Source organism: Theropithecus gelada, chromosome 3 (genome assembly GCF_003255815.1).
Source record: "Theropithecus gelada isolate Dixy chromosome 3, Tgel_1.0, whole genome shotgun sequence".
NCBI lineage: Eukaryota > Metazoa > Chordata > Mammalia > Primates > Cercopithecidae > Theropithecus > Theropithecus gelada.
In genome coordinates, this window is record NC_037670.1 from 33,625,690 (window position 1) to 33,648,698 (window position 23,009).

General features: G+C 42.2%; 1 protein-coding gene across 3 annotated transcripts in view; it reads right to left on the reverse strand.

The window, feature by feature from the left end:
• BACH1 (BTB domain and CNC homolog 1) overlaps positions 1 to 23,009 on the reverse strand; it is a 150,174-nt gene that overhangs the window by 39,880 nt on the left and 87,285 nt on the right. Inside the window, exon 2 of one of the 3 annotated variants that reach the window (XM_025379732.1) lies at positions 2,015 to 2,133. The gene's annotated coding sequence lies outside the window, so the exon portion shown is untranslated. Of the gene's footprint in view, positions 1 to 2,014; positions 2,134 to 8,093; positions 8,337 to 8,717; positions 8,880 to 23,009 lie in introns of those variants that run through there. The other 2 variants (XM_025379730.1, XM_025379731.1) reach the window with 2 other exon arrangements.

Below are 23,009 nucleotides of genomic sequence, written 5' to 3' on the forward strand. Positions count from 1 at the left end.
AAAGGTAAGTGAGGTAATGGACATGTTAATTAGCTTGATTTAATCTTTCTACAATGTACACATACAGCAAAACAGAAAAGTTAGGAGTACTACAAGAATACTGTATAAACTTAAGGTGGCATTAATTTTGAAGTCTGAAAAGAATGACTAATAAGCTAACCACGGTACAGCTTTCCCTTCGAGGAGTGGAATGAGTGTGTAGAGAAAGGAAGATGTTCCTGTTTGTACTCCTGATTCAAGAATTTGGGTTCTAAAGAATCCTGACCCATCTAGCCAATGAATTAACCATTCTATCTGAGCCAGGTTGGCCTCAGCACTCGGTGCAAGCCATATAGACCACAGGTGGGTGTGCACTATCGACTGAGGGACAGAGTAGTCCTCTTGGTATACACATAATCAGAAACTACAAGATATAATTATATGTTCTCCTCTCCCTGAAAGGAATAAGACAATGGCAGGGAACTTTTGAAATGTTTAAAGTACTGAAAAAAATTTCTTTCTTTTATATATATTTATCGGCAAAATTGGCATTTTCAATTTTTAAATAATTTTTAAATAAACCATTGATTTGATTTGATTGTAAAAGTGCTACTTGATCATAGAAAGAAATGGCATATAAAAGGAAAAAAAGTCACCTAAAATTCCACATCCAAAGACAAGCATATTTTATTTTTCTCCTCAGAAGTTTGTATCTATGTGTAGTGGTGGCTAGTAGACAAGGATGTCACCGTTAACTGCACAATACCACTCACCCCCTCACTTTCTAACCAAACCCTGATTGTGCTCACGTATCTCTCTCAACCAGAGGCCATCAACTTCCCAGTAAGCAGACCCCAGTCACAACCTAAGATGAATCACAATCCATTTATGCCAATCACAGCTGTGCTATTCCCCTTGACCTTGACTCATTTAGGCACTGGCTGGTGTGCAATGATGACCTATGAAGAGAGGAGAGAGGGATAGGGTAGCATCTACTATGAGGCTTTAGGGGAAAGTTTTTCTCACTGATAGAAACAAGCTAGGAAAAAAAAAAGTGTCTCTTCTTCCAGGAAACTTAGTCATATTTTCTTGTGACACTTGAACTTGTGGCAGCCATCTTGCAACCATAAGAGGAACTTGCCAAGGACAAAACAAGGACATTGCCTTTCCATTGACTGGATTTTTAGACACACACACACACACACACTTCCTGACCTAACTTCCCCCTACTAAAATCTATTTCTCTCTACTCTTATTCACAACTAAGCTTCTCAAATTGAGTTGATACAAGCTGTTTCCTCCACTAACCTATGCATTCATCATTAAACATCCCTAAGGCTTTCCTGATTTCCCAAAACTTAGGCTTCTAATAGTCTATGGTTCCACAGCATGTTTTACTATGTTGCTACTATAGCATGCTATGGGAATGGTTTGCCTATTAGACTGTAACTTCTGAAAAGTTCATTATTGCCAATATCTGGAAAAGTTCCCAGCTTATAAAAGCCTAAATATTTGTTTCATAACTTAAATGTAAACCAAATGCCTAACATGTAGGAATGCCAAAAATACTGAAATGAATTTAGCAACCCTATTGTCCACATACACCGAAAGTTAAATATGTGTTTGTGTGAGTTTGAGGAGAACAGCAGCAGGAACAGGGAGAAATGAGAACAAAGGGCCTTAGCCTTGAAACTTAAAAACACAGTTCTTCCTCACTCATCAGAGATTAGAGAGCTGTTCCAAGCTAATTCAACAAAAAAGAAGAGGCTGTTTCCACACTGGCATGTGAGAAGCAGTGGTAGCATAGCTCTCTAGAATCTCAGCTCCTCCGCTATTTGTGACCACTGTTGCCAACCTGCTCAGAGAAGAAAAGGCGGCCCAGCCCTTCTGGGGTCTGGAAAAGATAAACTAGTCCAAAGACAGGAGGCCCTCAGAGACAAAATACACTTCAAAATATACCTACAGCTTGAATAGCACTTGTGACAGTCCTTTACCACAAAAAGACAGCGAAGTAGGGAAAGTTAATCGTAACTACATGCTCATCCCCAAGTAGCATTTCCTTTGACTTCTCTGGATGACAACTGAAATTGAAGGCATGCCAGCAAAGAACCCGAGTCAGCTGGGCAAAATGCTTTTTACTTCAACAGTCTCTTGCTAATGTGAAAGAAAAAAAAAAAAAAGATTACAAGAGCCAAAAGCTTTTTTTTTCTTACTTCTTTTAACCTGAATGATGACTCTTACCTAGGTGAGTACCCAGAGCCAGGCCAAAAATATACCTCAGAAAAACAGTCGATAAAGAGACATCAGGTACGCTGGAAATTGAAGAGGTCTGCGCCAACATCAGATAACCACTGTACGTTTTTTAAAATAATATTTAAATATAAAATACACATTAATGAAATCATAACCTAATAAATCATTCAATCTTTTATAGTCACACATTTTATAATAAACTGAGGGATGAGCCACTGCACTAATTTAGCTGACTTCCAAAAGATGCTGGCACACTTTAGAAAAGGAATAAGGCATTAAGTATATGAAGATATCAGTAAAGAGGAAGTTGGATGGATAGGACCATCCAATAGGACCCTGAGGAGTTCACCTCCTTAGGACAAAAATACCTCCCTAGGGTCCTGGAGGCAGACAAGTCAATAAAAAGAAGAGATAACTGGAAAAAAGGTGTGCAGGGGGAGGGAGGGACACTTCCCTTACTATACTATTTACTCTATAGCCTTGGAGGTAGGCTATTACTAATGTCCAGGCTACAAAGGAATTGAAAGCATTTTTTAGTGTAATTCCACTTTAACGAAGGATGGGGAAGTAGAGTGCAACTGTCCACTATGACCGATCTGATCTAAAAAAATGATAAATTTAAAAAGTGAAAATAACTTTACCTGATAGAAACTGGGAATAATTAGGGGCCAGGCACAGTGGCTCATGCCTGTAATCTCAGCACTTTAGCAGGCAGAGGTGGGTGGATTGCTTGAGGTCAGGAGTTCGAGACCAGCCTGGCCAACACGGTGAAAACCATCTCTACTAAAACACAAAAATTAGCTGGGCATGGTGGGGGGAGTGCCCTGTAATCCCAGCTACTACAGAGGCCGAGGCAGGAGAATTGGTTGAACCCAAGAGGCGGAGGTTGCAGTGAGCTGAGATCACACCACTGTACTCCAGCCTGGGCGACAGAGTGATACTCCATCTCAAAAAAAAAAAAAAAAAAAACTCAAGCCTGTAATCCCAGCACTTTGGGAGGCCGAGACGGGTGGATCACGAGGTCAGAAGATTGAGACCATCCTGGCGAACACGGTGAAACCCCGTCTCTACTAAAAAATACAAAAAACTAGCCGGGCGAGATGGCGGGCGCCTGTAGTCCCAGTTACTTGGGAGGCTGAGGCAGGAGAATGGCGTAAACCCGGGAGGCGGAGGTTGCAGTGAGCTGAGATCCGGCCACTGCACTCCAGCCCGGGCGACAGAGCGAGACTCCGTCTCACAAAAAAAAAAAAAAAAAAAAAAAAAACTGGGAATAGTTTGTTACAAAAATATTAACTTGAACGATGACTTTCCTAAGGCATTGAGAAAAGTGTTTACAATTACTTTTCAGATAACATGATCTGCACAAAATTTCAGCTATATTAATGTAACATTTTCTAAATTGTGCCGGTATTGAGAAAGGAACCAGCTGCCAGCCAATTTCACTACATGCCCACTGTGCTCCTACACTGGTCATTAACAACCAAGATTCTGGCTACCACTATTTCTTCTTCCTCATGTTTGCTTCAAGACAGCTTTTATTTTCCAATGAATATTTTCTAACCTGTCCCTGATCCTAAATAAAACGAAGAATCTGCCCTAGAGGAGTGATGATATTCAAAGTATTAGACGTATAAGACATTTAACATCTAGAAAACCAAATTATATTGTGCTCAATTCAATTCTAAGCCAATTATGGGTAAAAATAAGTCACAAGTTTTATGTCTATCTTAGGAGATGAACTAGAATTACTTAATTCCAGCTGCTTTCTCAATAATCACACCAATGATAAAAAACAAAGTAGAAAGCTAAATAATCAAAAGAATTTTAACTCAGTGTACACTTACAAGGTACAATACACGATGTTCTCTCCTTTAATCTGTTAAACATTCCCAAGTTTCAAAACCACAGAACTAGAATGAACACATATCATACCACCCAGTTCAGCAACCAACAGTTTATTAAAGAAACACAGCCAAGGTATATTCAGTGTGCCATAGGAGATAAAACAGAAAGACACAGATTCTCACCATCAGGAAACTTACACTCTGGTTCAAAGAATGGTCAATAACACAACCTTTCTGAATTACTAACAGGTACAAAAAGCTATATGATAAATACGTTCGTTGTATTCATATCCATTTCATGGATAATTTTTCTGTATTAGTATGGGCATATCATCTAAAGAAAACATAATACTTAGAAGAAACAAACTGGCATACAAATTTACATTCCAAATGTTTCCAACAAACTGGATAGGGCCCAGGAATATGTACTGAGAAGCTAGTTCTGTTCTGGTGTTAACAAGAAGGGAGGGGTGGACAGGTTACTAAAGCTGCCGGGCCACAATGTCAACTACAACATGGAAAAGACTAGCCAAAGAATAGCAAGTGTTTTGATTTCGTAAAAGCCAGTTTCAATTAACTGGTTAGTGACTACCTCAAGCACTCTGCTGAGACTAAGATTCCTTTAAGTAAAAAGCTATGTCCTGTGTTCCTTGCCCTCAGAAGTTGAATGTATGTTTGAGATGGTGCTACTGACTTAACGTTAAGAGTGTTCCCCGAGTTGTTTTTCCAGTAGCAGCAACCTGCACTGCACTCCTCAGTCTCACTTGTGATCAATGGCGGCGAATCAGCTCTCAGCAGCTACCAAACATTGCTGTGTAACTAAGTACTTCCCTGATTCTGAACAACAGATAGTAACACCTAACACTTATTGATGTTTCTCATACAGCTGGCACTGTTCTAAACACTTACCCCGTATTAACACATTTAATCCTCACAACAATCTCTCTGATAAAGATTCTACTATCACCATCCCTGCTTTACAGAGGAAACAATGAGGCACCAGTTACCAGGCAGAAGGGCTTGCCCAAGGCTTTAAAGTGGGTGACACAACCAGAACCTGACCTTAAGCAGTCTGGCTCCAGATCTACTTTTAACCATTCTGCTTACTGCTTCTTTTGTCAACCGTACAGTGATCAAACCCAGACTTCAGTTATGTTAATGCACTGTGTAAGTCAGGTGCCTGGGCTGCAGGCTAGTGTGACAAGTCAATGTTTTATCTGCAGTCCTGAAATGTTTACTCCCTCCAAGGGGTGTGGATTCTGGCAAACTGCACTCAAATTACCCATACCTTGGCCATCAGTACATTACCTCATTTGACATGTATTTTAAAACAAAACAATCTCAAAAATCATCGTTCCACCACATAAAATAAACCCTGTTTAGAATGCTCAGGGAGTGCAGGTTTTAGGGTTAAGACAATTCTCTCATTAACAGAACATAAGTCAGAAAATTAGAAGAGGTGGTGATTCCTAAAACGTAAGTCATAGAGAGATCAGCACAATGAAGAGAATCTCTGACACGTGGTAATTTTAAAGGGTTTTGCAACTGTTATTCTGAGCATCATCTCTCACAGTACAGGTGTGTAGAAGCCACATGGCACATGAGATTTAACTGAACGGTAAATACCACCCTCACTGCCGCCACCCGCCACCAGCACTAGCAGGAGGTTGATATTCAGAATAAATGCTACTTTCCAAGGGATTTACTGAATCTGTCGTCTTATTAATCTTCATTAAGCAAGTGTAAGCTTGGCCAAAAAAAAATACAAAAAAAAACAGACTTCGAGGAGTGACAGTACAAAATAATTTTTACAGAATGTGTGATATACATATTACACACTATATACATACTACACTCCAATGTGTGGATCATCTTCGAGTATTTCCACTGCACCTTTTTACATTTCACTGCACTTCAGATAACAAACATTTAAACAAACCAACCAGTGAGCTTGTCTCCAAATTCAAAATACAGGTTACCAAATGAAATTCTGTATTTTTTGTATTTCCATCCCCAATATCAACAATGTAACAAGAAGTTTACACTCAAACTTCTAATCTTTAAAGTAAAATATACAGACAAGAGAACTACCTATAAAATAAAACTTAAATGGAATATTAAGGACAGTCTGAAAGAACTCTTAGGAGGAAACCATAAAAGAACAAGCATTTCGGTTGCTGAAAGAATGTTATTGACAGTGGTTAACAGGCTATGTTCCCCCAACAACAAAGGGGTGGAGGGCATGCACGCGCATTATATAATATGAATGCGCTATTGTTAGTCTGTATTTTTAAGTTTAATGTCTTTCTTATATTAAATAGAAGGTTTTAAAAGTTTTAATATAGTCTTTCCACATGAAACTCCTTGTACCCCACCTTAGAGGCCCTAATACTTACAATATTCATGATTTCTAATCTCCTCTAGTCCCAGACATAAAGGAACAAAATAAATATAAAAATTTATATTTATATATAAAAAAGTTTTTCCTAATATAAAATGTTTTAAATGAACTATCATTAATAGGAATCATCATTTTTTCCACCAAAGGGTCAAATTCCCAGCTCTACATTTCCCATTCCTAAACTTTGTTTGCAATGAGGATTCATAAATATTTGGGCTGTGTGCTCCTTTTTAAAGCAAGAAGCAATGACACCAGGTGTAAAGGCAGTAGTGTCACACAATCAAGACAATGAAACAGGTATTTATGGTTGGCCATTCATTAAACAGCTCTTTCCAGACTTGACCCAATGAGACCTGTTAATTCCACCCATACTGTGCTTACCCTCCTCTGACTCCTGAAACTTCTTGTGTATGCATGAAAAGCCAAGGGTCTTGAGAAACAGCAAGTCCCCTCTGTGTACTCATAACCAAATTTTTATGAAGCACAAATTAAGCTCACTGCTTGAAATTTATAGACCACATAACAAAAACCACAAAAAGGAAACTAAGTCCAGTAAGAGTAGCAAATATTTTTGTTGCAATATTTTTTATTGGGTTACCCCTAGCTGCAAATTTCTTCCCCAGTTTTAGCTCTCTCCAGCGCAAATTTCTTCTCAGACAGCAGGTCACGAGACTCTGGGTTTAAACACCGCCTCAGTGCTACTGGCCACTGCCTAAGAGTGCTTCTTCCACTTCACCCACTGATAAGCTGGATCAAAACAACCCCAGCTGGGTCCCCTTCAGCCTTCTGAAGCAACCCCTCTAGAGCGCTCCTTGGCCTTTTATAGTGGAGACATGTGATGAGAGTATCTGCACCAGCTGTTTCTAATTACCTCTCAAGCTGGGGCGAATGACTCAGCAACCCAACTTTTTAAAGTGTCATCCTACCTTGTTAATCAACCAACATACTGAACAATAGTAAACCACTTGACAGAACCATAGGTTAAACAGCAATACAAGATTCACTACACCAAAGCCACCCTACTCCAAGCTGACTCACCAGGAGCCTTTCTTCCCTAACCTTCCTTAAGATGTCCAAAGGCAGAAGTGGCAAGTGCCTTCAAGCCAAGCCCAACCCAGCCCTTGCACCACTACCCAAAGACCAGGAAGAAGCAAGCCTCTTCCCATTTTTCTGCTTGGCTATGTGAAGCGCTCAAGTGCTCTGCCACTAACACATCTGGGATTTCCACCCTTTATCCTTCTGAACTGCATTCAATACAAACCCTCTGATGTAAAGTGTGTTCAAATATGTGACCAAATTCCCATAGCATCCTCCATGGGTAACAGTCCATACCCCTATACAATTTTCCAAAAAGCAAAGCATCCTACAAAACATTCTTTGTTCCTCCAAGCGTGACACTGTAGCTCGTTTTCCCCATACACGTTCTTTCACAATTACTACTACACTTTACCTGGAATCAAAACAAGTTTAACGCAAAAGCCTCACTCCATAAAAGCATTCCGCACAATTCTACTCAATGACATGAAACTGCCGTGTAAGAATGAGGAAGCAACGGCACTCGTGTTACATTACACGAGCACAAAGCTGGTGTCTCCAGAATCAACGCCCACTCTCACCATATTGTGCGAGGCTTAATTACAACGCGTGGGCAAAACTCCAACAAAGGGAGTCCTGGGATCTCCGGTCCCCAAAACCAGTCTTCGCTAAATCCATCTCAGCACGGTGGCCTTCTCTCCCCAGGCACAAACTCGGCTTTTCTTACGCGATTCCACGCGCGACAGGCACCACGCTGAGTAGACGCGAGGCTGGGCATAGCGGTGGGAGGCGGCGGAGGACAATACGGGGCCCCAGCCGCGAGGGCGGTGCTGATGTGTCACAGCCCGGGCGGGCCGCGGGCGAGGGGCTGGGCTGGCGCCCGAGGGTGGGGAGCGGGGGTGGGGCAGGGACCCCGCGGCCCCCAGTACCCGCCCGCCCCGGGTAAAGTACGGCGCGCGCGGGTAAACAACAGCTCCTGCGGTGCAGGGGGTTCGGGCGCCGACGGGACGCCCCTTCCGGCGTCGCGGCCACTTCCAGAATCCCGGCCGCCAGCGCCCCCCGCGCCCCGCCCAGCCCAGAAAGAGCCGCCCCCGGCCCGCCTGCACCTCCCCCGGACCTGTCCGCGGGCCTCCCCTCACAGGCCCGCGGCCCTGACCGCGCCAACCCTCCCGGAGAAGGGCCGGCGGGACTGCCGAGCCACTCACCGGAGCTGAGGCGCGGCGCGGCCCGACTGACTGCAGCGAGAGCGCCTGGCGGGCAGCGAGGGCAGCGGTCAGGTGACTCACTCCTTCCGCGCGGCCAGCCGCCCCCTCCCTTCTGCGCCGCTCTGCTGCCGCCACCTCGCGGCGCCAAAACCCCGCCCGCCCGCTGGAGGCCCCGCCCCGCCGCCCTCGAGGCCTCTGGCAGCGAACTAGCTAGCGCCAATAGCGCGGGCCGGGGTCGCCGCGGCCGGAAGCCCGCGCAGAGGGATTGCAGGGTCGGGTCGTAAGGGGCGGGGCGGGCCTCGGGGAGGCGGGCCTCGGGGAGGCGGGAGTGGGGTCCCCGGACCTCCGCGCGTGGCACAGCCCGCAGCCTGAACTGACTCCCACTCCAGGACCACCTCTCCTCTACCTTCTGAGGGCAGAACAGAAAGGCCGAGCTCCTCCTCGCCCCGGGAGCTGCAGGACGCCCTAATTCAGCCGAGTCGTCGCGTGCCCGGGTGCCCGCGGATAGCAGAAGAGAGGACGGGCGCTGGCCCCACAGGGGTCGCTTTACCCCTTGAAGAGCTCCTCTCTGCCTGCCCTGGGGGTGGCGGGCGCCCAGGTTCGCAGGGTACTTGAGCTTGCTGGTTGGGATGTATCAAGTGCGTCCAGGGTTTTGTGGAGCGCGTCTAGCAGTTGCTCTACTTCTTACTGACATGAAACAAGGGCCCCCACGACAGGTGTTCCCTTTTCGCTGTCGCTGCCAGGAAGCTTCCAGCCAGGTTCAGCGCCCAGTGGTGTCAGCCGGCCCATCTCGAGCCTTGGTTCCGCTGTCATCTTCTGGTGCTTATTCTGGTATTTATCCAACTGTCAATTTTGAAATTATGTTCCCAAGCCATTTAACACCTCTGGAGTTCAAAGCAGTGGCTGTCAGCGGAGAGGGATGCAAGCGCAGCGGAGGGGACTGTGCACGCCAACCCCACGAGGGTTCCTGCGGAGATGGCACGGACCTTGAGGTCTGTAGCCAAAGGACGATTTGTGTGAAGGGATTTTATTGTTAGCTTTGGAGCCAGTAACAAGAAGACAGCCGTGGAGTTCCCGGGGCAAAAAGGATACCAAGATAATAATTCAGGTATTATCGCTAACATGACTGCATTTGCACCCACAGGCTGTGGGACTTGAGGACGTTTGAGTTACATCCCAAATACATGAGAAAATCACGTAAGTGAAGTTGGATGGGAGTGCGAGGGGTGAAGTGATACATTATGACCTAGAATTAGGGGAGGCTTCCTGGAGCATTGTGTCTTAATTGGGGAGAGTGGAACCCAGCGGTTTAGATAGGGTCCAGAGGTGGGAGGTACCTCGCATCTCCGGCTGCCTCAGTTCTTGGTGGGAGTGCAGATATTTGGTGAAACATGAGCAAAGGACATTTGGAAATAAACCATGAAAGAAGGATTGAAGTTCTTACAGACACATGAGAGCGCCCGAGGCTTTATTCTCCTTCCACCCTGAGCCAGTGGAATTACAGTCTTTCTTTTTTCTACACCTATGCAGTTTTTTCTAGGGGAAGATCAGACCCTCCTCTTTGGGAGGAACTCCTTCTTCTTTAAATAATAGCCGTCACATTTTCTAGCCTGAAAATTATGATGTATGCCCTGACATGTTTAATTATTTGAGAAGCTCTCACAAAGGTATACCAATGTGCTGAGAGTATCAAGGCAAGTGAGTGACTCTCAAGCTTCAATTTGGGTAAGAATATCTGGTTTGCTTGTTAAAATGCAGATTCTGGCCGGGAGCAGTGGCTCATGCCTGTAATCTCAGCACTTTGGGAGGCCGAGGCGGGCAGATCGCGAGATGAGATCAAGACCACCCTAGCCAACATGGTGAAACCCCGTTTCTACTAAAATACAAAAAATTAGCCGGGCGTGATGGCGCGCGCCTGTAGTCTCAGCCACTCAAGAGGCTGACACAGGGGAATCGCTTGAACCTAGTGGGTGGAGGTTGCAGTGAGCCGAGATCGCGCCACTGCACTCACTCCAGCCTGGCGACAGAGCAAGACTCCATCTCAAAAAAAAAAAAAAAAGTTTCCTGGGTCCCACCTCCAAAAGATTCTAATTTTGTAGATCTGAGTAGGACCTAAGGATCTGCATTTTTAATACTGAAGCGTGTGGCCTTCAAGCTTGTGGCATGTAGTAGGGACAGGATGAAAAATGAAACTGGAGAATGAAATGAAACCGAGTCAGTATGAGAAGGGCCTCATGCACAGCACCTGGAGTTTGGACTTTATCCCGTGGTCTGTAATAAGTGAGTAGAGGTTTTTAAGTCGTGTGGTTGTTTTTAAAAGCTAATTCTAGTATTGAGAAGGAATGGGAGTGGAAACATGGTAGGTTGAATGAAGGAATGACTGAATGATGATGCAGTAAAATAGTGAAAGATGTGGCACTTTGTTTTCAGTATTCTCTTGCTTTGAACCAAAACCACTTAGAATATATTTCTTTTAAAACCTGAATATCAGTGTAAATATTCACAAACAACTGTATGTTCTGACCTATGTCTTCTGGACTTCCAGAGTTAGCATTAACATTATCAGCTGCCAGGCCAACAAAACCTTGAGTAATCCTACTATACTCAGAATCAAGAAAAGTGGCTACATCATTGGTCAACTTTGAAGGACATCGGCCTCAAGATCTTTTACACTAACTCATACATCTATTGAAATATATTACTAAAACAGATTTTTTTAAATTATCTTAAGGTTATAATGAGACATAGTGCTTCTACCCAATTCCTATTGGATAAAAAAAAATGTTAAGATTTGGGGACCAAGAAAAAAAATTTTCTTTTGTGTGTTTTTTTTTTTTTTTTTTTTGAGATGGTGTCTTTGTCACGCAGGCTGGAGTGCAGTGGCATGATTTCGTCTCACTGCAACCTCTGCCTCCCAGATTCAAGCGATTCTCCTGCCTCAGCCTCCTGAGTAGCTGGAATTACAGGCACCTGCCACCAGGCCCAGCTAATTTTTATATTTTTAGTAGAGACGGGGTTTCACCATGTTGGCCAGATGATCTCAAACTCCCGACCTCAAATGATCCACCTGCCTTGGCCTCCCAAAGTGCTGGGATTACAGGCATGAGCTACTACTCCCAGCTGATTGCTTTCAATTGGTATTGATAATAGTTTGAAACTGGGACAAGTAGCCTAGTGTTGTGGTCTTTCTGCTCCTTAGCTCAGGTAGGTCCAAGTTCTTGTCTCACAACTAGGAAAAATTAGGCACACAGACACCGGAGAGTGAGTGGAGTGGAATTGATTAAGGGAAAGGAAAGTTCTCACAAAGAGGGAATGCTGGGATTGGTTCCCTTACCCAAAAGTGGGAAAATCACCTCTCGTGTGACTGAGCCTGGGGCTTTTATCCACTCAGAATGGGGAGTGCATACTGATTGGTTTGTGAGTTTGCAAAAAAAGGTTTAAGCGAAGACCCCACTCAAAGGCAGGCACGACAGTGTAGAAAACCAATTAGAAAGGGTAGGTATATGTAAAATAGGTGAAGGGTGGGGGTCAGAGGAAAGCGTGCCAAACAGGAAGACAAGTTCTCAATCTGGTCTGAGAATTTAACTTGTAGCTTGGCTTTCAGGCTTTAAACTGTCTTTAGCTTGGATGTGAGGTTTCACCGGAGACCTGCCTCTATCTGCCTAGGTATTTGACTGCCTCCTGTTGCTATCACTAGTAGCACAACATAAAGATTTTTGCTACTGTTTCACAGTGATTTGCAATTAGTGCTTTTTTTTGGTCATGTAGTTTTGTTTTTAGTGCATTATTCTTTAGGAAAATGTATCCATGAAGCTTGGGCATCACAGCTTACTGCTATGTCCTTGATTTATACTTCTCATTGACTGTGAGAAGTGATGGCTAGTTTTTCTGCTGTGAGCAGGTTTTGTGATATACAATACCGTTCGCAAGATGTTATATATGTGCATTGTCACATTTCTTTCAAAAATGATATTTCTGATTTTTCCAAACATACATATCTTCTTTCTGGCCATCATACTGATTTTATTACCAAAATAAAATCTTATTAACTCTGAAAACAATTTAAATAACTATAAGCCACCGGTAGGGAATGAGTTTTAATAAAACCTAGATATATACACCATCATTTTCTCCTCTAATAGCAGGTTGCCTTGCCTGACCCTCAGAAATAAGGGAGTTAAATCATACAAATAGGTGACATGTTCATGGCTATAAGGAACACCATAGCATAATATTTGGACAATAAAACATAATACATATCCTGGAAAAACTTTGATGTGTAGTCAGTGTAACCCTTATCCCCTGTCCTCCTCCCTAACCTCAGGAAACATCCACACATCCACATTTATTGCCTACCCACCTTTGGTTCTGAATCCTCATTTCCACAGATGCAACATGACATCTATCACCCCTACAAATCTGCATACCCTTCCAGCCTTCCCAGAACTTCACTCCCTCCATCTTCATCACCTTAGCTCCTTTTAAGTATTCACTCGCTAAGTCAAGAAAATTATTGGAGCGGGGCAGGGCAAAAAAACTAGGCTTTAAACTGTGGGGGAGTACCCAGATAAAACAAACACAAGTTTCCCCACTTGAAAAACTGCTCTTTGACACCTGTACGCTAAGATGTGATTATGGATTAAAGTCACAGCACTCCTGCCCCCCGATTGGAAGGTTTTATGGAAAATGAACGTATTTTATTAGAAGACATTGAAAACTTCCTGGAGCAGATGAGTAAACACACCCTCGTGTTTACCTGATAACTGAAATCAAAGATGAGGTGTAGCCTCTGGTTTGAAATGTTACAAAGTCTAAGATCAAGATAAAGGCAGAAAAATGGAAAGGAAATAGCCAGTTTTGAAGCAGAAAAACTCAGTGGGATGGGGCCAAATCAGTGAAAGAGGTGCTGCTCAGATACCAAATATCATGACAACCAAAGTGGCCCAAACACCCAAAAAAAATTGTGCTTCTGAAAACCAGCAGGAGGTTGCAGTGGACTAAAGATGGCCACAAAATTTTGATCATTTTTCCCGTCGAGAATGGGAGTTTATTTTTCATCATCTTGAATCTGGCCCTGTGACTGCATAGCCAAGAAGGCAGAAGTGATGCTCTGCCAGTTCTGGTTCTAGTCTTTTAGAAGACTGTCAGCCTCCACTTCCTCTTTCTCCAAATGAGCTCTCTTGGGACACCCTCTCTCAGAACCAAACCACCAGGCATGGGGCATGTGTGGCCTTTTCACTCAGGAGCCCCAGCAACCAGCCAGTACTGAGCATCACGTGCCAGTCACGTGAATGAGCCATCTAGGATGTTCTCTGGTCAAGTCTATACAAAAGAACTTTCCAGTTGAGCCCAGCCAACACAGAATTTTGAAATAATAAAATGATTATTGTTGAAAGTCATGAAATTTTGCAGTGTTTTTTTCATATAGCAATAGATAACCAAAATCAAGATTAAATATCAGATTATTAAAATGGAGCATGAAAATGGAGTTAAATTTGTAAGAACCACAACCCCAATGATCATGACTTAGAGGAAAGTTCAGTAAATAAAAAAGAAAATATGTGAGAAAAGCTGTTTCAGTTTAAACCTGTGTCAAGCTCCTAGACCTAAAATGACACTTGAAATCTTCCTCCATTAGAAATTCATTGTGCTACAAATTTTCTCTCATTCTGTTACATATATTTATATAATGAAGTAGAGAAATTATTCTCTCATAAGCTAATGCTGCAAAATGTTTTTATATATATGTATGTATACATACATATATTTTTAATATTAACATGTGTAATCGTTTATATTTAAATGTTTAATTGTTTTATATATTTATACATTTATCACCATATATATACACACACACAGATGTATACACACACATACACATATACATACATATAAATGCTTGGGGATAGAAAGAATCTTGGATGTAGCCTGAATCTTGGATGTAGCCTGACTGCTCTGCACCCAACTGGGGAGGAGTGAGGGGAGAAGAAAGTTGAGTTCCAGCCAGAAAGGTGACAGAAGACTGCCCAAAGCTTCATGTAATCAATCCCTCAAGCCTGTGGAAAAGTTACTAAACATTTGGTGCCAGTGCCTTCCTCCAGAGTCAGTGATGTTTATGCTTGGTACTGAATCAGAGACAGTACCGACAGCACCTTCTGCCATAGTCACACATCTGCAAAGGACAGAAAAATCCAACCTGATAGCTTTGTTCTATGTATTTGTTGGTGTTTACACCAAGGATTGTCGCCTGCAGCTCTTGATCTTTTATTCTGAAAAGTTGTAGTAGTAGTAAAGGCTACTCTATAACATACCTGTTTTAATAAATGTATTCTCAATTTTTTAATGCATAACTGGCACAATCAAGAGAGGTGCCAATTTTGACTCATGTTTTTACTTCACCTCTTCATATACCACTTCATTGAGCGTCCTCAATCAGGTTCTCATTCAGGTTCAAAATAGAGGCAAATTTTGCCCCCACCCCCACCCCCCACAACCCCCGCCAGGAGATACTGTTATGGGGTGGGTGGTACTAGCCTCTAGCGGGTAGAGGCCAGAGATGCTGCAAAACATTCTACAACGCACAGGACAGTGCCCATGAATAAAATACTTTGTGAATAAGGATACGTTATTTGCCATTCAGAACAAAGAATTATCTGGCCCAAGTTTCCACAGAGCCAAGGCTGAGAAACCCTGACCTAGAGATATTCATGCCCCAATATGAGAAATGTGTGTATACATTAAAAGAAAGTGTAAAGGAATAAAGGAACAAAGTGGAAAGAAAAAAATGGAGCCAGGAAAGAAGCTAAAACACATATATTGCAAAACATGTGTCTTTGATAAAGATGAGCTACATCTGTAGCTTCCTGGCATCCAGGTAAAAAGATAAAGCAGATAATTGAATCGTGAGCTAACTGAGGGCTGAGTGGTCACCGTGAGAAGTACTGAACTCCTAGAGGAGAGACCGTAGACACAGGATGTCATCCCAACAGCCTATTCCCTGGACTGAGATGCCATACACAGGGAGCACTTTGGAAAGGGAGGAAAATGATTGATCCTTGAATAAGAACTACTGGGTCAGAGGAGAAATATGGATATTAGCATGAAAAGATAGAACAGTCAATTGATTAGGGATGCTGGGTTTTCAGCCTTGATCGCTCCAGATTCCCTCTCCAGCCTCCTCCACACTGCTCTGTACCCTAGGAGGCAGGCCTCTTAGGATGGTTTTCATGGATTCCCCATGCTCCCTCACTTCTGGTTGATACAGATAATGGCAGATGTCTACAGGAACTCAGCTGTCTACCTGCCAGGCCATGGGTTGGCTATGGCTATATTCCTCTACCAAAGTCCCCAGCTCCTGCCAGGCCCCCCTCACCTACAGCTAAAGTCAAAGCAACATCACTCTGAGGGTGGTGACATTTCCCTACTTTGGTTAGCTCTAAAGTGCATCACCCCTTTGGTGGGTTCCCTGCCCTCATCCTTGTAAATGGTTCCATCTGTTTCCTGTCAGTTCCCTGACTGATTCACCAGATTAAGACTTGAGGGTAAGGAGAGTGACTATATTAACACATCAAAGGAAAGAATGTGAATGTAGTAAAGAGCAGTCAACACCTAAAGCCAGTAAAGGGAAAGCTAGAGGTACAAATAGGAGCATCATATCCCTTGCCCTGCCTGGGACACAGTATTTTACTCCTGGGCCCTGTTAACCTGCAGGACAGGAGAAGGATGGAAGCACAGGCTACCATGGTTTGGTTCTACTAGATTAGCTATCAAGGTCTTCCAACTTGGATTTCTCTTTGATTTCTTTCTAATAATTATTTGCCTGTACATGTACATTTACCTACTGGAAGAGATGGGTTGGTTAGTAAGCATCAATATTTGAAAAACTTGTTAGCTATATCCTCACTGTAAACAAAGTATCTTTCCAGTGTTCCCCCTGCCTCTGCAGCTTCAGGTGAACATACATCCTAAAGCTGGTATCACCACTGATGTGTCTATAGTTCAGGTTTCTGCATCAGCAAGTTCAAAATCATGGTGACATGACAATCCTGCAGTGACCTGGTTCAAGTGTTTCCTACTTCATGGAAACACCCTCTTTATTCATCATAGTAGCTTCAGGACTGACCTTTAGATCAGGGATGCTTTATTTTCCATACACTTACCTTGCCCTAAATCCCTTTGTGACAGACACTGCTTTGCCTACCCAGTATCCCTTCCTTTCTAATATAATCCTGATTAAATGTGCAATGTACCAACTTAAAACATGCCTTTCCAGATTGCCTTAGCTATGTGACCTAGTCCTTCTCAACCACATATAAGCAAATATGGACTCAATACAATTTCCAGGAAAGTTTTTACTTTCCTGATAACAAAAGACTAAATCAGCTGTGCTTATGCCCTCTGCCCACCTTCCCTTGAATGACTGGAGGAGGAGCTCTTTTCTTTCAATCATGAGGGTGAAAACTACAGGCTAATGATAGCAGAGCAAGAAGCTAGGAAGAAGCTCAGGTGCTTGATGACTTTCTTGAGCAGCTGATTAGCCCTGGTTACTGAGTTTACTCTTCTTTTAAAAGCAGAGAAAGAAAACCCTATTGAGATAAGCTTCTAGAGTTGAGTTTCTATGACATGAAGCCAAATGCAGTCTTAACTGATACCCCTTCTTAATCTCAAGTCCCTCATGTCATTCTGTTTAAACATACATGCTAAGAACCTGAAGTCATGCATCCTCTGTTGTATGGGAGTAAGTAGGTTGTTATAAAAATATTCAGTGCAATAAATGGAATGTTTATGTCTCACCAAAATTATGTTGAAATCCTAACCCCCATTGTAATGTTATTATGGGGTCAGGCCTTTGGAAGGTGATTAGTTCTTGAGAATGGAACCCTCATAAATGGAATTAGTGCCCTTATAAAAGGAACCCCATAAAGCTCCCTCCCCCATCCCACCATGTGAAAACATAGCAAGAAGGTGACATCTGCAACCCAAAAGAGAGCCTTCAGCAGAACCTGACCAAGCTGAACCGTGATCTTGGACTTCCAGCCTCCAGAACTGTAAGAAATGAGTGCTTGTTGTACAAGCCACTATGGTATTCTGTTAAAGCAGCACAAATTGACCCAGACACTCAATCTACACCTATGATCCTGGAAACTTGCAAATGAATAGCACTGAATGACAGTATAATGGTGTTGACAGGCCAGGCACGGTGGCTTACGCCTGTAATCCCAGCACTTTGGGAGGCCAAGGTGGGCAGATCACGAGGTCAGGAGATCGAGACCATCCTGGCTAACATGGTGAAACCCTGTATCAACTAAAAATATAAAAAATTAGCCAGGCATGGTGGCGGGTGCCTGTAGTCCCAGCTACTCGGGAGGCTGGGGTAGGAGAATGGCGTGAACCCGGGAGGCAGAGCTTGCAGTGAGCCGAGATAGCGCCACTGCAGTCCAGCCTGGGGGACACAGCAAGACTTCCATCTCAAAAAAAAGAAAAATAGTGTTGACAGAAATAAAAGAACAAAAGATGTATGTTATTATGAAATTATGAAGAATATTATTGACTTCAGTATTGCTACCTCCCCTTGGATATAATAAGGTCACACATAAGAAAACACAGATATAGATAAGCCAGTAAAAACAGTCTGACAAAGTTCCAGGAAATGGCTCTTTCGAAACATGGGACAGCTGCCAAACCAAAAAAAAAAGGAAATTAAAATCCTTCAAAACAATTTTATGGATTTAAGCTCTGCAAAAACATTGGGGGAGCATGTGAAATTATATGGAATTATTCTGATACTCAGCCTCTTTTATTGTGCACTTTATGAAAGAATAATCAATAAAACATCTGTCATAATTACATAAAATTTAAAAAGCAGATCCACTTAACGTGGCCAAAATAAACTAAATGTATTTTAAATCCATGTCTCTGAACTGAAGCTACAGAAGTGAGGAGATGTTGAATCCCATTTAATAAAAGGAAATACCTTTTTATACTAGCAATTTGAGAATTTTACCTAAGTAAAAAGAGACTCTAGAATGAATATTAAGCTTACAGTTCTAAAAGCATCCATTTAAATTGATTAGAACACTGGGAAATTATCCACTGGCTAAATAAGATTTCCAGAAGGAATACTATTGAAAATGTTTTTTACATCCCTTAGGAAAAACAGGGAAAATAAACAGAGGGCATATCTCTAATTAACTATATGTACCCCTTGGGTTTCCAAAAACAAGCTCTAATATAATTTGATTCTTTATCCTTACCAATGGGAAGTCAAGCATAAAACCATGTGCAAGCACCGCATGATGTGGCATAGGAAAGAAAACATTAATCATAGACATTTCTATCACTTTTTGATAGACGAAAATCCATGTTTCTATTAGCAGATACAAATAGATCAGTCTGTACCCTTATTACTTTTCTAGTTGGTGCCCGAAATCCCTTAAAGATTGACTATTTGGGGTGAAGGTTTTGCGTATTCAGAAGCTCTCTGTTAAAATACAAATTCTTTCAGAGGGCAAACATTAAGCCACATTCAAGGACAGTCGTAATCACTCTAGTGAGAAGCAGCTCATAAAAACCCTCATGGCGACTGGGATTTAAATGCATTTTGACAGGAAAGTGGAAGAAAGCATCAAGAGCAGAATCCATGCTACTGTCACGACCTGAGAGAAATTTGGTGGAGTCGAGGAAGGCAGTAGAGGACATTGAATGCTAAGTAGCAGGAGGATGACAGAGACAAATTCTGAATCATTGACAGGTGAGCATAGCTTTTGGAAACAAGTATTACCTATTCAGTAAGATTTTTATTAAAAATCCAGCTTTAAGATATCAAAAATAAGGCCCTGAGATACTCTAAATTCATCATGATTAGTAGAAAAATAAAGAACGGAATATGTTATGAAAGTGCAAAAAGCAGGAAAGATTTAAATACATCTATCTACATTCAATATTCAAAATGTATTTTTGTGAATCCAGTATTTCATAGATTTTGTTTCATTTGATACACCAGGAATATCTCAAATGAAAGTATATAAAACAGGAATTATCTCAAATGAAGAAGTTGAGTTTTCAGGCCAAAAGCTGGCAAAGGTTGCCATGCAGTCTTCAGGCTCATTGACCAAGAGCCCTTTCCTCCACCTGAAACATTCCCTGAAGATCCCGTAAATAAATACAGGTAAATAAACTTGACTGTATGGACTTCATAAGTGTCTTCTTATATCAATTTATATGCATGTTTTAAAGTTTTATATTGTACAGTGTGCAGTTATATCCTTTTTAAGTATGATGTGTAATCATTTAATAAAAGGTCTATTAATTCCCTATTATGTCATATGATTTGTAGGAGGTATTTTGATCAATTTTATTTATAATGGTCAAAAGTGGCAAAATCCTGGCCTCTGTGGAGTCCTGCTGGGACAATATGAAGCAAGCCACGGATGGCTTAGAATAGAAACTGGAAGGAAGCTACATTGGGCTTCCTGCTATCTGAATCACCAAGTTCAGGAACTAAGTATTTACTAGTCTTGAGTACTTATTAGTTCAATTCAGACTAACAGGAAGCCATTGATGAGAAAGTAGATGGAACAGAAATCAATGTAGGCTGCTTTTGGAGGGACTTTTCATCCCTCGTGGAGAGGCATTTCAGCATAATGATTACAAACATGGACTTCAGTTAGAGCCAGAGTGTTTGAAACCCACTTCTACTACGTACCCATTTGTGCCTGTTTCTTCAACCATAAATAGGGATTATGCTGGTACTTATTTGTTGCAAATATTAAATGAGTTAACATACAAAGAGCATTTAGACCAGCACATAGGCATAATCGTGTATTAGCTTTATTATTATAGAAGCCAAGAATATTTTAGACAAAAGCAAGGGTGAAGCAGAGATCAGGTCGTGCCCAAGCCTAATTTGCTGATTCTGAGAAGGGACTAGATAGCATCAAGAAACATGAAGATAGTGGCACTGAGGATTTTTTAGCTTTGAAGTTATGTAAGAGGAATACTAATCATTCCTTAATGTGGAACTATCCAAGAGATATTACCCTAATTTAAATTTCAGTTATAAACTGGTTTGATGATGGCCTTTGGAATAGAGGACGTGTGTGCGTGCACATATTGAAATAAGCATCTTCTAAGTGAAAACAAAACTGTGAAAACAGCCTCCCAGGGAGTAGGCTGGAGTTGAAGTGCACAGTGTTGGTGATCCACCGAGACCCTTCAGACCCCTTTTACCATTTTTGTGCACCTCTCTACTCTTGCTCCCAATGGCCAGCCCTTCTTTAGAAGACTTCCCTCAGTCTAATGAAGCTGCTTCCCACGCCCATCCCTTGCACATGTTGATTCAGAAATGCTTGCAACTTTACCTCTGTCTGGATGGTGCTTAGCTGCTGTGCAGAGGAGTATGAAAGCCAAGCTCCCCTGCCTCACGTTATTCTCTAAGTTCCCGTGTGAGATAAGGCCACGCCTATCTTCCACAGGACTTTTGTCCAATATTGCTCCTTGTTTGGCTTCCTCTCCTTCCCTATTCTTCCTTTGTTTCCTTACTGATTTCCCTTGGGAGGAAAATAATAAATAACAAATCACTTGCACATGAATCGTTGTCTCAGGGTCTGCTTCTGGGGAACCCAGCTGCTATGATCTGAATGTTTGTGTTCCCTCAAGATCCGTATGTGAAAATCCTACCCCCAAGGTGATGGTTTTAGAAAATGGGGCTTTTAGGAAGTGATTAATGCACTTAGTATACTTATAAAAGAGACCCCAGAGAGCTGGCTAGCTTCGTCTATGTGAGAACACGGCAAGGCGGCACCATCCGTGAACCAGGAAGTGGGCCCTCTCGAGACACAGAATCTGCCCGTTTCTGGATCTCAGACTTCCCAGCCTCCAGAACTGTGAAAAATAAAATTCCATTTTTATAAGCCTCCCAGTTGATGGTATTTTGTTATAGCAGCCCAAACAGACTAACACACTGACAAGACAGAAGTGAAGATACTTTTTGTCTTATTTTATAATAAGTGATTAGTAATTAAGGCACACTCTGGGATCAGGAAATCTGAATTCAAATCTTGCCCTTAGCTGTGCTAACTTCTATGAGCCTGCTTCCTATCTTTGAATGTTTTCAGTTTAAGTAGTATTTTATTTCTTATTGATACAACCAATACAACCAAGAACTGTCTTAGATTTTGTGTTACCTAGGTAGAAGAATGAACCAACATTTGCCAAACACTGGGCACAGAGCTAGGTTCCACTGATGTGTGATCGTCTAATCTTCACAACAACCAGAAGGAACATGTGTGCCCATCCCTGTTTCACAGTGAGGAGTTTGAGGATCAGCAAAGTAATTTGTCCAATATTAAACTGAATGAGTATTTAAATGCAGGGAGGCTTATATGGAACATAGAATTATAAAAAGAATCACAAAAAAGATAAAAATTCCATTATATCTAACTTAATTATATAAAGATAATCTCTATGCAAATTTGCAAAGTTGACTGCAATTAAAAGTTGAGGAAGTGCAAAGATATATGAAGGATATAGGATGTCTCACTAAACGTCCTACAATTCAAGATTGCAAGGAAGAGAGAGGAAAAAAGGAGCAGATGAAGAATGAATCACTATAGGTGGCTGGAAGGAAAATCAAAGAAGGGTGACAGGAGGTAACCCTCACTGTTAAAATATGGTGGGAAGTCAAATGAATGAAGTCAAGGAACCACTGGAGGAATGAAGAGAAACTTCTAAGGAAAATAGTGGTGAACATCATTTTCCCGAGATAGGGACCAGGAAAAACCCTCTGCAAGTTCCAATTAGCATGATTGCCAAGGTAAACTGAACAAGAACTCAAGTGTGTTAGTCCAGGTCCTCTAAGAAGCCAACACCTAGAACAGGATCAAACATGCAAGGAACTGATTAGAAGGAATGCCTGTGTAAAAGGAAATAGTGGGTAGAGCAATAAGACTCCATCACAAGCCTAATCTCAAGCAAAGAGAGAAGACTGCATGGAAGCATCGCAGAAATACAGTGCAGTCTAACGAAGGTTCAACAAAGTTAGCGAAAGTCATTGAGCCTAAGTGGACACTGGTAGGAGTCCCATGGCTCTATGAATACGTCTGCCTTTGTATCCCCACTACACTGCATCACTGGCAAGGAGCAGCCCATGGGAGGAATAGCCTCAAGCCTCAGCAGATGTACCCATGCATTTCAAAACTTAGTAGCTGGTGCCATAGACCAATTACAAATGGCCTTCTACTGTGCCCTGTTATGTCTGGGAGGTGCATTCTCATGGCTTCTTTATCAAGTTTC